The following is a 15,000-nucleotide window of genomic DNA, read 5'->3' as shown; positions in this document are numbered from 1 at the left end:
AAGACGCGGAATGATAGTGAATAGAGAGAAAGATTCTTCTGATTTTCTTGTTTCTATCTACTAGACGCCGTAGAGAATTGAGAATTTTCATGTCTTTCAATTCTCGTACTCGTAATTGGAAAGTTATGGAAGGAGACCCATCATTTTGCAATGAAAACAACATATAAAACTCTGGACAATTTCGAAATCAGGCCAAGCGTCTTAATACATATGCAAAAAAATTCATTATTGGCCCACCATTGATTAGAAGATTTAGCTTGTATGAATCGCTATTGGTTTGATACGAATAATGACAATCGTTTCAGTATGTTAAGGATACAGATGTATCCACAATTCATTTAGAGTTACTTAATAGTCTATTTCTTATACCATATCTCTATCCCGTGAAATTCTCGAGCCAAAAGATGGATGCATATGCTGTGTTTCATTTTGCTAAATGATATCAATTAAATGGTGTATCAATTCCATAAATTGCATATAGCAATAAATAAATCAGCAAAATTCTTTCTAATATTTTAGATAGAAGAAACATTTCTTCTATCTAAAATATTAGAAAGAATGTACCCTTCTATCCAAATCCAATTTGCATCGATAAAATAAATCCAAATTCCAGTAGTAGATGAATAATTGCAAATTTGTGTGTGTACGAGATTAGAATAACTTCAAAATAACTGACATAATTTTGTATTTTTCCTGATCAGAAAAATACATGAAAAAGAAAGGAGGTAGAAAAATTTTTGGATTTATGGTTAAAGAAGAAAAAGAAGAAAACAGGGGTTCTGTTGAATTTCAAGTATTCAGTTTCACCAATAAGATACGGAGACTTGCTTCACATTTGGAATTACACAAAAAAGATTTTTCATCGGAAAGAGGTCTACGAAGACTTTTGGGAAAACGTCGACGTTTGCTGGCTTATTTGGCAAAGAAAAATAGAGTACGTTATAAGAAATTAATCGGTCAGTTGAATATTCGGGAGCAGTAATTTAATCGTTCAAATTTTTTTCTTGTTTTATTATTTTTTTAGTAGTCTTATAGTAGTCTTAGATTTTTCATTTTGATGAGCCTCGCTTTGAGGAATTCATGGAATAATCCATTTTCATGGAATAATGAATTAAGGAAGAAAGGATATGAGTCTACCGCTTACAAGAAAAGATCTCATGATAGTCAATATGGGCCCTCAACACCCATCAATGCATGGTGTTCTTCGACTGATCGTTACTCTCGATGGTGAGGATGTTATTGATTGTGAACCCATATTAGGGTATTTACACAGAGGAATGGAAAAAATCGCGGAAAACCGAACTATTATACAATACTTACCTTATGTAACAAGGATATAGAGAGATTGTAGAAAGGGGATAGGATAGTTATTTTTGCAAGAGACTTGTTGTAAATTCCTTAACTTAAGAAAGAAAAAAGAATAAAAACACAGATACATAACATAAAAAAAAGAATAAATAAGACGAGATTCGACCTCCCCCTACATATTTAATTTCCTCTCCTATACAAAAACTAGCAAGACCCACTCCATTGGTAATTCCATCAATAACACCCTTATCAAAAAACTCCGTGAGTTCGGTTAACCCTCTTATACCGAGGGTAAAGACCCTAGTATAGAAAATATCTATATAACCACGATTATATGACCAACTGTATATATTTTTTTTTACTTGATCTAAAAATTCTTTTTTAGGATTTCCTTTGTAAAAAGAGTTTATTAAATCCAAATTCTGAAAAAAAGAATAAGCGGATCCATAGAAGATATATGCTATGAATAAACCAAAGATAGCTAGACTTACAGAAGAAATTGCATTAGTAATAAATTCATATGAATTTACAAAAGAATTAGAACTTTCCTGGGTAAAGTTTATTGAGGGAGTTAACCACTTTGATAATATGGTTAACTCTGCTATTCCATTACCAATTCCTCCATTATCAAAAGAGATTCCTATGAATCCAATGAACAAAGTGAAAAGTAGTAATATAAGAAGAGGAAATAACATAGTATTTCCCGTTTCATGCGGATAGGCAAAAGTTTTTTTAGCCCCAAAAGACGTAGTAAAGGATCCTATCCTATTTCTTGTATTACCTTGAATTTTTGGTATATTTTGTGAAAAAAAAGAAACTCCACTCTTCGTTGTTGATAAAACGAAATCCCTATTCACTCCTTTGGGTATCCTTTTTCCCCATAAGGATATTGAATACAAGGAACTCTCTTTAGTGCTACTGTAATTTTGAAAATGAACACGCAAATACCCATCAAATGTAAGTAAATATATCCGAAACATATAAAAGGCAGTTAATCCTGCAGTAAAGGAGGCTATTATTCCAAAAAAGGGCGAATACAACCAACTATTACTAAGGATTTCATCTTTGGACCAGAAGCAAGCAAGAGGTGGAATACCACAAAGAGAAAGTGTACCCCATAAAAAAGTAGTTCTTGTGATTGGAATGTATTTTCTTAAACCGCCCATAAGAACCATATTTTGACTTTTATCTGGTGAATATCCAACAAGAGGTTCCATTGAATGAATAACGGATCCGGATCCCAAGAACAATAAAGCTTTTGAATAAGCATGAGTGATCAAATGGAATAAAGCAGCTTGATAAGAACCTATACCTAGAGCTAACATCATATAACCCAATTGAGACATTGTAGAATAGGCTAAGCTTCTTTTAATATCTCTCTGAGCAAGAGCTAAAGTAGCTCCTAAGAATAGTGTTATTGTACCTACTAAAGAAATAAAACTCATTATCAAAGGTAAAGATATGAAAAGAGGAAGAAGTCGAGCTAGAAGAAAAATTCCCGCAGCAACCATAGTTGCTGCGTGTATAAGAGCCGAAATAGGAGTGGGCCCTTCCATAGCATCGGGTAACCATACGTGAAGAGGGAATTGTGCGGATTTCGCAACTGCACCAAGGAATAATAAAAAAGCACACAAAGTAGTAAGTAAAGAGTTAATTCCATTATTAGGAATCCAGTTATTAGCTATTTTGAACAAATCCCTAAACTCTAAACTACCTGTTATCCAAAAAAAACCTAAAATTCCTAATAATAGACCAAAATCCCCTACACGATTAGTTACAAAAGCTTTTTGACAAGCACTCGCTGCGATTGGTCGTGTAAACCAAAAGCCTATCAATAAATAAGAACACATTCCCACGAGTTCCCAAAAAAAATAAATTTGTATCAAATTGGAGCTAGTAACCAATCCCAACATGGAAGTATTGAAAAAACTTATATAAACAAAAAATCTCAAATATCCTTCATCGTGAGACATATAACCATCACTATAAATAAGAACCAGGATTCCTACAGTAGTAATTAGTATTAACATAATAGAAGTAAGTGGGTCAATCAAGTATCCAAATTCTAAAGAAAAATCATTATTGACGGTCCAAGACCATAGATATTGATAGATCGAACTTCCATTTATTTGTTGAATAGACAGTTGAACTGAGAATACCATAGCTATACTTAAGAGTAAAACACTAGGAAAAGCCCATATGCGACGAAGATTTTTTGTTGCTGTCGGAATAAGAATAAGGCCAAATCCCATTGACATAATAACTGGAAGTGGGAGAAGAGGGATTACCCATGCATATTGATATGTATGTTCCATAAGAAAAGAAATTGCAATTTTTACTTCAATTTTTACTTCAATTTTTCTATAAAATTGTTTCCGATTCACCAAACCAATTCTTATCTCTTTCTGAAAGAATAAATAAAAAGAATAAGAAAAAATACTGAAATTCTTAATTTTTCCAAAATTTATCTCATTGAAATAATTAAAAATTAAGAATGGGTTTAGTTGGTTAAATTAAAAAAGTTAATAAAATAACTAGGTAACGAAGTTATTTTATTAACTAAATAAAGATATTTATAAAAATAAAAAAAAAAAAGTGGAATCATTTTACTTTCTATTCATAATTCATTTTTATATTTCTTTAAAACAAAGATGAAACAGCTCTCTTGTTCCATAATTAACTGATTGAGTGAATTCCAATGAAAACCTATGTTTATAAGAAATTATCGAATAGTCCTTACTTCATATAGAACTAAAATTCTAATGACTATAAATTACCTAAGTTTTAGAATGTCTTGTTTAAGAGACTCAGTATTTTTTGTTTTGATTGGAATTCCTTTCCTTTATGGAATACCATTCTGAACTTAATTAACTATTTTCATTTTCCCTTCTTTTTATCCCCCCGTCTTATCTTATATGGGGGATAGGCTTCCATACCATATATCTATATATGGAGTATACTTGATATATAAATAGATATAAATAGATTTAAATGAGAAACCCTTCTATATATTCTATATTATTAAAAAAAAAGTATAAAATATATAAAGAAAAAATGTTAAAAAATTCTTGTTGTCTTATCCGCATTAGACAAAATGAAGTAAAAAATAATTCAAAATTTAAGTATCTTTCAGTATCTAAGTATAAATACTAATAAAAAGAAGAAAGAAGGATTGATTTGCAGCAATAGATGTCTTTCACATACAACTAGAAAAAAGTAATTTCCTTTTTGAATGGCAGTTCCAAAAAAACGTACTTCAATGTCAAAAAAGCGTATTCGTAAAAATATTTGGAAGAAAAAGACTTATTTTTCCATAGTACAATCTTATTCTTTAGTAAAATCAAGATCATTTTCGAGCGGTAATGAGCATCCAAAACCAAAGGGTTTTTCTGGGCAACAAACAAATAATAAGATTTTGGAATAATATGAATTGACTTATCAAAAAAGAATTCCAATTATTTAATAATTTGGATTCTTCTTTGAATGTACTTTTATGTGTCGAATTACTCGGTACAATATTCTTAGAACAAAAAACCCCTCTTATCTTATATATACAAGAAAAAAAAAGTTTTGTTTGGTATACTGTGTGCTAAGTATTCTTTTCCTATCAATGAACTTTTCATAATTTTCCTAATAGAATCCTCATATTCTATTAGGAAAATTATGAAAAGTGGAGTATTCTTACAATAGGACTTACAACTTCCACCTATCTTCTCCAAAATCATAAGGTTAGTAAATCTTATTAATAAGAGCATAAAGACTTTCATTCTAGAAATTTTTAAAAAATCCAAAAAGCCTTTTCTATTTATCCATTTTATTTTAATTTCATCATTAAATAGAAACCCTTTTGGATTTTTTTCATTGTATTGAAAGAATTTTCAAAATGTAAAGGGGAAATTAATTAGAAAAAATTAGTTCTATAATTGCAAGTTAGAAAAAAGAAGTTCCAACTCTTTCAAGCAGTGTTTGTGTTTCTATTGGGCAAAGCAAGAGTTTATTGTAAAAAAAAAAAATGGAAACGATACTACCAAACGAAGTCTATTTTAATGAAAACTCTAATGTTCCTAAATTTTATGGACTTTCCCAATATCGACGATTCCCAAGATAATAGCTATTATTCTTTTAAGTTACCTATTATTTGAAGTTAGCCGCCATGGTGAAATTGGTAGACACGCTGCTCTTAGGAAGCAGTGCTCAAGCATCTCGGTTCGAATCCGAGTGGCGGCATTCTTGAAAAAGAATACAATAGATTAGAAATCAATTCGAAATTTACAATTTTGTAATGGGACCTTCCCCTTATGCTATTTGCAACTTTAGAACATATACTAACTCATATCTCTTTCTCAACGATTTCAATTGTGATTACGATTCATTTTATAACCTTATTAGTTCGTGAACTTGGAGGATTACGCGATTCGTCAGAAAAAGGAATGATAGTTACTTTTTTCTCTATAACAGGATTCTTAGTTTCTCGTTGGGCTTCCTCGGGACATTTTCCATTAAGTAATTTATATGAGTCATTGATCTTCCTTTCATGGGCCCTGTATATTCTTCATACCATTCCTAAAATACAGAACTCTAAAAATGATTTAAGCACAATAACTACGCCAAGTACTATTTTAACGCAAGGCTTTGCCACATCGGGTCTTTTAACTGAAATGCATCAATCCACGATACTAGTACCTGCTCTACAATCTCAGTGGTTAATGATGCATGTCAGTATGATGTTATTAAGCTATGCAACTCTTTTGTGCGGATCCTTATTATCTGCCGCTATTCTAATCATTAGATTTCGAAATAATTTCCATTTCTTTTCTAAAAAGAAAAAAAATGTTTTAAATAAAACATTTTTCTTTAGTGATATTAAATATTTTTATGCAAAAAGAAGTGCTTTAAAAAGAACCTCTGTCCCTTCATTTCCAAATTATTACAAATATCAATTAACGGAGCGTTTGGATTCTTGGAGTTATCGTGTCATTAGCCTAGGATTTACCCTTTTAACCGTAGGTATTCTTTGTGGAGCAGTATGGGCTAATGAGGCCTGGGGATCCTATTGGAATTGGGATCCTAAGGAAACTTGGGCATTTATTACTTGGACCATATTCGCAATTTATTTACATAGTAGAACAAATCCAAATTGGAAGGGTACGAATTCTGCACTTATAGCTTTGATAGGATTTCTTATAATTTGGATTTGTTATTTTGGTATAAATCTATTAGGAATAGGCTTACATAGTTATGGTTCGTTTACATTAACACCTAAATGATTACATAAAATAAAACCTTCATGAAATGAAGGTTTTTACTTTTATGTTTTATTTGAGAACCCCTTGAACGCCTTATCAAAGGGTTCTCAAAAATTCGAGATAGATCTAATTATACTTTTTTACTTATTTCTGCATTATATACTTTTTTACTTATTTCTGCATTAATAGAGCAGACGAGTAAAAAAAAGCAAACCTATTTAGGATAATAATTGGATAAGAGAGCCTCTACCCTGTCAACGGATAGGGAGAGAACAAAATCTGGATAAATACCAATTCCTATTACTGGTAAAAAGATACAGATTAAAATAAAGAGTTCTCGTGGTCCAGAATCCACAAAATTTGCGTTTGGAACATTAAATAGCTTGTATCCATAGAACATCTGGCGTAACATAGATAATAAATAAATAGGAGTTAATATCATTCCAATTGCCATTACAAAAGTAATTAGTGTTTTTGGCATTAACAGAAATTTTGGACTAGTAATTAGTCCAAAAAATACTACTAATTCTGCGACAAAACCACTCATTCCTGGTAAGGCAAGAGAAGCCATTGAAAAGCTACTAAACATGGTAAAAATTTTAGGCATTGGGATAGATATTCCCCCCAGTTCTTCGAGATAAACAAGACGCATTCTATCAGAAGCGGTTCCTGCCAAGAAAAAAAGTGTAGCACCAATAAATCCATGGGATAATATTTGTAAAATAGCTCCATTGAGTCCAATGTTGGTTATGGAACCAATTCCTATAATTATGAAACCCATGTGAGATACAGAGGAATAAGCTATTCTTTTTTTGAAATTTCGTTGACCAAGAGAAGTTGAAGCTGCATAGATTATTTGGATCGCTCCTATTATTACTAACCAGGGCGAAAATAGATAATGAGCATGAGGTAACAATTCCATGTTGATCCGAATCAATCCATATGCTCCCATCTTTAATAATATTCCCGCTAAAAGCATACATGTACTATAATGTGCTTCCCCATGGGTATCTGGTAACCACGTATGTAGGGGTATAATCGGCAATTTGACAGCATAAGCAATAAGGAAGCCAAAATATAAAAGTATTTCCAAGGTTGCAGGGTATGATTGATTAATTAATCTTTCCAAATCTAATCCTGGTTCGTTGGAACCATATAAGCCCATACCCAGAACTCCGATTAAGAAAAAAATGGAACCGCCTGCAGTATACAAAATAAACTTTGTAGCTGAATATAGACGCCTCTTCCCCCCCCACATGGATAAAAGTAAGTAAACAGGAATTAATTCTAACTCCCACATGATAAAAAAAAGTAAAAGGTCTCGCGAAGAAAATAATCCTATTTGACCACTATACATTGCGAGCATCAGGAAATAGAATAATCGCGAATTCCGTGTAATTGGCCAAGCTGCTAAAGTAGCTAAAGTAGTGATAAATCCTGTCAATAAAATAGATCCTAATGAAAGTCCATCGATTCCCAATCTCCAGTGGAAATCGAAGACATCTATCCATTTATAATCCTCCTTTAATTGGATTAAGGGATCCTCCAGTTGGAAATGATAACAGAACGCATAAGTCATTAGAAGGAATTCTAATAAACAAATAGATATAGTATACCACCTAACGACTTTGTTTCCCTTATGAGGTAAAAAGAAAATTAATGAACCTGCAAATATCGGCAAAACAACAAGTATTGTTAACCAAGGAAAATAACTCATGATAAAGTGATAAAGACAAGATACGTTTTGACCAGAAAAGCCCGTGCTCGATTATTTCGAGCACAGGCTTCTTCGGTAAAGAGGAATCAGACGATTCGAGTGAAGTTTTTTGTAACGTATCAATAAGATAGAGCCATGCTACGTGTTGTTTCAGGCCCTAAATAAACGCGGACACTTAAAAAATCTGTCGGGCAGGCAGATTCACATCTCTTACAACCCACACAATCTTCGGTTCTCGGCGCGGAAGCAATTTGCTTGGCTTTACATCCATCCCAGGGTATCATTTCTAATACATCTGTTGGACAAGCTCGTACACATTGAGTGCATCCTATACATGTATCGTAAATTTTTACGGAATGTGACATTGGATCTATAAATTTTTCTTTTCAACATAAAATTTTTCGATCTGGTAAAAATGAAATTAGTACTATAATGAGTCATATGTATTGTAGACACCAGACGAAGCAATGGTTTATCCAAACTTCAAAAAAAAAAATCTATTTTTTAATCTGTTTGTGAGAAAGCGTGAAGAGAGCCAAGAGACTTTAATTTTGGATTTCAACAATAAATAAGAAATAAGAAAGAATTTTACGAATTGTACAGACGAATTCGAATTAGCCAATAAATTGGCTATCGTCTTTTCAATATAAATTATTGCAATATTCAAATTGCAATATCAATGAATTACAAATACAAAAATTCATTTAAGTGAAAAAGAATACTATGCAATAATCTACTAAAAAAAATGGATATTCTCAAATAATACTAAGAAAATAGTATTGATTTCTATTTATTTTAATATGTGCGCCTTTGTTTAGAGGATTCTATGTCTAATTATTCAAAAGTCTAATTATTCAATAAATTAGATTGATTGATACGAGTGGATTTCCTATTACGATGGATGGAAGAAAGAATGGATAGTCCAATAGCGGCTTCAGCAGCTGCAAGGGCTATAACAAAAATTGCGAAAATATCTCCTTTTAATTGGCGACTATCAAATAGATCAGAAAATGTTACGAGATTTAGATTAATTGAATTCAGTATAAGTTCAAGACATATTAGAGCTCTAACCATGTTTCGGCTTGTGATCAATCCATAGATACCAATCGAAAATAAATAGACACTCAAAAAAAGTACATGCTCAAACATCATTAACTAACTCCTTATCAATCTCGATTCATTTCAATATGAGGGCAAGAATTGAACCGATTCAATTAATTACAATAGAACAATTACACAACAAAAGAAAAAAAAAAAAAAAAAAAAGGAGGTATTTGTTGGCAGTAGATGGATTTTACTAAATCAAAATTGTGATTCTTTAGTTATTTATTTTAGATTTGCAATTCTTATAATTTGTACTTTTTCTAAGTTTTCTTATTGCCGAGCCATAGTAATTGCACCTATTAAAGAAACTAGAAGAATTATGGAAATGAGTTCAAACGGAAGATAAAAATCGGTTGCTAAATGAATTCCAATTTGTTGAACATTATTTATGAGACCCTGTTCTACTATTTGGTTTGATCTTGTAGTCCAAAGAATTCCATACCACGACGTATCTGGGATAGTAGTCATTAGTGAAAAAACAATAGTTATACAAACGAGTGAAGTGAACCCATCTCCAATAGTCCAATAATTCTTATCTTTAGACCATTCTGAGCCATTTACGAACATTACAGCGAATATGATCAAGACATTTATGGCTCCCACATAAATAAGAAGTTGTGCGACAGCTACAAAGTAGGAATTTAATAAAAAATAGAATAAGGATATACAAACAAGAACTAATCCCAGCGAAAAGGCAGAATAAATGGGGTTGGTAAGTAATACTACTCCTAGACCCCCTAGTAGAAGAACAAATCCCCCAAATAGCATAAGAATCTCATGTATTGGTCCAGGTAAATCCATTATGGATAAAAAGAAATTAATAGTATAAAATTTTTCATGAACTGACTAAAACTAAAGGATTCAAGGAAGGAAAAAAGGATTAGGGTATTTTTTTGTGTATAAACTTATAGTTATAAATTATATTATATCACGAAAATCTAGTCTGATTTAAAATAAGAAATAATTTCCAATAAGCAGTAGTTTTTCGTTTTTCTTTATAGTTTAATTTTAAAGTTTAATAAAGAATTATTAGATTTTTATAACAGAAAGACAAAATCAAAGTTTAGTAATCAGTAATCGTTCTTGAATTCGAAGATTTTTCTTTGTTTATTTTACTTTCAGACGAATTCCTAATTGTTTGAATTGTGTAATCTCCCATTATGGAGATTGGTAACCGACTTAAAGCAATTTGATTGTAATTCAATTCATGACGATCATAGGTAGAAAGTTCATATTCTTCAGTCATTGATAAACAGCTTGTTGGACAGTACTCAACACAATTGCCACAAAAGTATACAAACTCCGAAATCAATACTATAATTAAGCAATTGTTTTCTTTTAATATCCTTTTCAAATCTCCAATCCACAACGGGTAAATCTATCGGACATACGCGAACACATACTTCACAAGCAATACATTTATCAAATTCAAAGTGGATTCGCCCTCGGAAACGCTCTGGTGTAATTGATTTTTCATAAGGGTAGTGAATCGTTATAGGTAAACGATTTGTGTGGGATAAGGTAGTTATGAAACTTTGACCTATGTACCTTGTAGCACGTATTGTTTGTTGACCATAACTCATGAACCCAGTTACCATAGGGAACATATTCATTCTAAATATCTATGAAAAAGATATGTTTCTTTCTCTTGTTTGAGAGAGCTTTTGTGTTGAAAATATTCTTACTATTATTGTATTATCTTATTTATAGTGAAACAAGTTGAGAAGAGGTTGTTAATAAGAGATTGCCCAGGGAAATAGGTAAAAGAAATTTCCATCCAAGATTTAATAACTGATCCATTCTCATCCTCGGTAAAGTCCATCTTATTGTGATAGAAATGAAGAGAAATAAATAAGCTTTAGTTAATGTAATAAATATACCCATTGTCATTTCCAAAATTCCAACTGCTTTATTCATTTGGAAAAAATCAAAAAAGGATATATAGGGAATAGATAAATTCCACCCGCCCAAGTAGAGAACTGTTACAAATAAAGAAGAAACTAATAAATTTAGGTAAGAAACAAGATAAAATAAACCATATTTGATACCGGAATATTCAGTTTGGTAACCTGCTACTAATTCTTCCTCCGCTTCTGGTAAATCAAAGGGTAATCTTTCACATTCTGCCAAAGAAGAAATTAAAAAAACCAGAAAACCTATAGGCTGACGCCAAATATTCCATCCAAAAAAACCGTATTTTGACTGTGCTTCAACTATATCAACTGTACTTGAACTGTTAGATAATCATAGTCGGTGATAACATCACAGTTCCCACCGCTATTTCAAAACCGTACATGAAACCTTAGCTTCATACGGCTTCTCTATGATCAGAAAAAGGAAAGGACTGTTTTGTTCCTAGCCCCGGGGGCGTAGATAGAATTAGATAAAATAAAATAGATTTGAAAGTCCTAAATTAGACCAAAGGAATTCCGTCTGCTAGAATAAGAAAAAGCGCTTCCGAATTGATCTCATCCTTTATAATATAATGAAAATTTTTCTTTGTTCAGTAATAACTTAATCTTGGAATAAAACACTTGTTACTTGTTATAGGAATTCAATTAATAAATGGAAAGAGTTGGGTATTAGTTCATGAGCAATTCTGCATGAATATGGATAGAGGAAGGAAATAATGAAAATTTTTTCTAGTGCACTCCATATCTTTTTTACTATTCTTCTTTCCCCAGGGAGGGGGTATTTAAAAAGAAAAAATGGATAAAGGGTTAATTCGTTCTTGATAGCCATTTCCTTAACAAGTGAATGGGAACATACTCTGGATCGGAATCCGAAGAAAGTACTACTTGATAATTTCTACAAATTGCAAGTCCTTATTATGATTCCTTTTATGGGCAAAAATCTCTAATGTTTTAGATTTTCCATTACTAATCCTTTATGTACTTTAGTGTTCCTAACCCTTCACTAACTTTTGGTGGATTCTTCTTATGGATTATTAAGTTATAGTAATAACTAGGAGTATTCTAGTAATGGAATTCCATATCGTGAATCCTTTATTCTTGGCCGCTTCAAGATATGATGACTAATTAAAAAATATCAACCTTGGGATAAAGAGTTTACACTGCTTATGTTTACTTCCACTTTTTTCTTGTACGTAGGAAATGAGATTTTTTCTTTTTACTACAAATTTATAAGCTGTTTTGTTTCACTCATATAGCTATCTAGTTTAACTTACCAACCCAAATACTAAATAAGAAAAGGAATATAAATAGTTAATGGATTTTATAGGAAAAAGATCTATTTTAACGAATCACACGTAGAGATATTGCTAGCACACAAAAAGTTAATGGTATTTCATAACTAATGGATTGAGCAGCAGCTCGTAGACCGCCTGAAAAAGAATATTTATTATTTGAGCTATATCCTGCCATAAGAAGACCAATAGGAGCTATACTTGAAATGGCAATCCATAAAAAAACACCAATACTAAGATCGGCTAAAACAAAATGATATCCCAAAGGGATAACTAAAAAACTTAATAAAACTGATATGACTGCTATAGAGGGTCCAATGCTAAATAAAGAAATATCTCCTCGGGATGGCAGAATATCTTCTTTAAAAAGTAGCTTAGTCCCATCTGCTATAGCTTGAAGCAGGCCCAGGGGGCCAGCATATTCAGGACCAATACGTTGTTGTATCGACGCAGATATTTCTCTTTCTAACCACACAATTACGAGTACCTCTATTGTTATTCCCAAAAGGAGGGTCAAAATGGGTAGAATCGATATCAGTCCATAGACTTCTTTTAATAATTCCAATTTCGAAAAAGAATTGATAGTTTCTACCTCTACCCTATCTATTATCATTTCAACGATCAACTTCCCCCATAATGATATCTATACTACCTAATATCGTCATGATATCAGCCAATTTCATTTTTTTAACTAGCTGAGGAAGAATTTGCAAATTAATAAACCCGGGTGGACGGATTTTCCATCTCCAGGGGAAAAGGCTATCATCTCCTACTAGATAAATCCCTAATTCACCTTTTGGGGCTTCTACTCTTACATAAAGCTCTTGTCTTGACAATTCAAAATTGGGCGAAGGTTTTTTACCAAGAAATTTATACTCAAAATCATTCCATTCAGAATTATTTTCTTTCTTAAAGCGTCGGACTTCTAAATTTTCATAAGGTCCTCCAGGAATTTTTTCTACAGCTTGTTGAATTATTTTGATGGATTCCCTCATTTCACCAATTCGTACTAAATAGCGAGCTAACGAATCCCCTTCTTTTTGCCATTGGACTTTCCAATCAAATTGGTTGTAAGACTCATAAGGATCTACTTTACGAAGATCCCATTGTATTCCAGAAGCTCGTAACATCGGTCCCGATAAGCCCCAATTTACTGCTTCTTCTCCGCTAATAAAACCTACTCCTTCAACTCGCTCTAAAAAAATTGGATTCTGTGTAATAAGTTGTTGATATTCAACAACTCCGCGTAAAAAATAATCACAGAAATCTAAACATTTATCGATCCATCCATAAGGTAGATCGGCGGCTACTCCTCCGATGCGAAAGTAATTGTGCATCATTCGCATACCTGTAGCAGCTTCAAATAGATCATATATTAATTCTCTCTCTCTAAAAATATAGAAAAAAGGAGTCTGTGCGCCGAGATCCGCCATAAAAGGTCCAAGCCATAGCAAGTGAGAAGCTATCCGGCTTAATTCTAACATAATTACCCTAATATAGCTGGCTCTTTGTGGTATTTGAATATTCTCCAAGAATTCTGGTGCATTTACTGTTATTGCTTCTGTAAACATAGTAGCTAAATAATCCCACCTTGTTACATAAGGTAAGTATTGTATAATAGTTCGGTTTTCCGCGATTTTTTCCATTCCTCTGTGTAAATACCCTAATATGGGTTCACAATCAATAACATCCTCACCATCGAGAGTAACGATCAGTCGAAGAACACCATGCATTGATGGGTGTTGAGGGCCCATATTGACTATCATGAGATCTTTTCTTGTAAGCGGTAGACTCATATCCTTTCTTCCTTAATTCATTATTCCATGAAAATGGATTATTCCATGAATTCCTCAAAGCGAGGCTCATCAAAATGAAAAATCTAAGACTACTATAAGACTACTAAAAAAATAATAAAACAAGAAAAAAATTTGAACGATTAAATTACTGCTCCCGAATATTCAACTGACCGATTAATTTCTTATAACGTACTCTATTTTTCTTTGCCAAATAAGCCAGCAAACGTCGACGTTTTCCCAAAAGTCTTCGTAGACCTCTTTCCGATGAAAAATCTTTTTTGTGTAATTCCAAATGTGAAGCAAGTCTCCGTATCTTATTGGTGAAACTGAATACTTGAAATTCAACAGAACCCCTGTTTTCTTCTTTTTCTTCTTTAACCATAAATCCAAAAATTTTTCTACCTCCTTTCTTTTTCATGTATTTTTCTGATCAGGAAAAATACAAAATTATGTCAGTTATTTTGAAGTTATTCTAATCTCGTACACACACAAATTTGCAATTATTCATCTACTACTGGAATTTGGATTTATTTTATCGATGCAAATTGGATTTGGATAGAAGGGTACATTCTTTCTAATATTTTAGATAGAAGAAATGTTTCTTCTATCTAAAATATTAGAAAG

Source organism: Triticum urartu, unplaced genomic scaffold (assembly GCF_056163025.1).
Source record: "Triticum urartu cultivar PI428250 unplaced genomic scaffold, HENAU_Tu73 scaffold1309, whole genome shotgun sequence".
Taxonomy (NCBI): Eukaryota; Viridiplantae; Streptophyta; class Magnoliopsida; order Poales; family Poaceae; genus Triticum; species Triticum urartu.
The sequence above is the reverse complement of the archived record's forward strand: the minus strand, read 5'-3'. Positions refer to the sequence as shown.